Source organism: Geospiza fortis, unplaced genomic scaffold (genome assembly GCF_000277835.1).
Source record: "Geospiza fortis unplaced genomic scaffold, GeoFor_1.0 scaffold432, whole genome shotgun sequence".
In the NCBI taxonomy this organism is placed as follows: Eukaryota; Metazoa; Chordata; class Aves; order Passeriformes; family Thraupidae; genus Geospiza; species Geospiza fortis.
Window position 1 is genome coordinate 959775 of NW_005054436.1, and position 1710 is coordinate 961484.

Sequence of the window (1710 nt, forward strand, 5' to 3'; positions counted from 1 at the left end):
TCAGCCCCTCATCTCCTCATCATCATCTCCTCATCCTCATCTGTTCCTCATGGCCACACTTCCACATGGGGATAGACTAAAAGGAATGGGAAAAACGAGCCCAAACCAAGGAGATGTTTGTTACCAGCAGCCTTTCCGCTGACCCAAAGCAGCTGGGTTTTTATGCTGGGTGTTTTCACGGGGACACAACCCCTGCTGCTTCCCGAGGAGGGTGGGCAGAGGTTTCCGCCCCGGGGCCGGGCAGTTCACAGCTCAGGGGATGTTTTTCCCTGCCACGGAAGGCAGGAGGTTTGCCCAGCTCCACACCATTAAAGATTAAGGCCAGAATTTGGTCTTTGCTTTCCTGCCCACAGCCTGGCAGCCCAACCTCGGGAGCCCTCCTCTCATGGCAGGCACCCAAGACCCCCAACTCCCCTCCTGCCCTTGCTCCACCATTTATTTTCCAGTGGAAAATAACCCAGCGCTGATCCGGAGCACTTTGACAAGTCCAAAAATACGAGGCCATATTATCTTTAAACCATTTTTTAAAAGCCCCACAGTGAAAGACCTATTGGGGCAGGAGGAACTCCAGCCAAGTTCCCCACGTCCGCCCCCTGCTCCAGTTGTATTCCCCTGGAAATCCTCGCAAAGAAAAACACAGGGCCTGAAAAAAAATTTGGTTTTCATTAAAACCCTCGAATGTGAGGGGTTCTGTAGCTTTCAATGGGGCTTTGATTCCTATAGATGATGGAATGTTTTCAGAACATTTAAAAAATGTTCTCCACCTTTCTATCTTATATCAGCGGGAACTGCGCCGGCGTTTTTCTGCCTGATAGAAGTGGCGAGGGCTGGAGGCAGATCCAAACCCTTTCCTTTATTTACCTTGAGGTTTCGGTTTAAAAATGTGATGATATTTTCTTGTGGCTTTGGAACCAGAGGAGATAATCCACGTGGGGGGAAAAGAAATGGGCGGAAAATGCTGCAGGAATTTTTTTTTTCAAGGGGGTTTTTAATTATTAATTTATTTTTTTCCATGGGGAGGAAGCGGGGTCACTCAGCACATGCAGGCACCCACGTTTCTCTCTGAGTCCTTTTGGGGGAAGCTGAGAGGCATTTCCAACCCTCTAAATCATCTCCAGCTTTGTGGAGATTGCCTGAAGAGATGATTTTATTGCCGTGTTCCATCCCTGCTCCTGTGTGCACCAGCTGCTGGCTTTTCTAAATCCCCTTTTATAGGAGATCAGCCTTTTCATGTAATTTAATTCCATTTTTTCTTTAGTGAGTGTAAAGTAGGTTCCTGGCCTTGGCAGTTTTGAGGGCGAGGTTTAAAGGGCTGGAGAGAGCTGAGGTGCCCCTTCCCATCACCCCCGACCTCACCTGGTGCCAGCGGTGCCCGAGGAGCCCCAGGGTGCTGCACGTGCTCAAACGCCAGGCTGGGACAGCCCCGTGTCCCCTCTGGAGCCAGGGTTCCTTCCCAGCCCCGGGAATGTCCCCAGGGCCCGGCCATCCCCAGGGCTCCCTGCACAGAGCTTTATTCCAGCTTTTTTCTGCTGCTGTGCCCGAGTCACCACCCAGTGCCACCCCCAGAGCCCGCCGGGGGCCAGCGCTCCCCTCCTCACCCAAACCCCACCCGAGCTGGCATTTTGGGGTGGCTTTGTGCTCTTTCCTGCAGGAAACCCCAAACCAAAGCCCTTCGCTGCGGCTTGCTGGGGCTCTGGGCAGGGGGAGGAG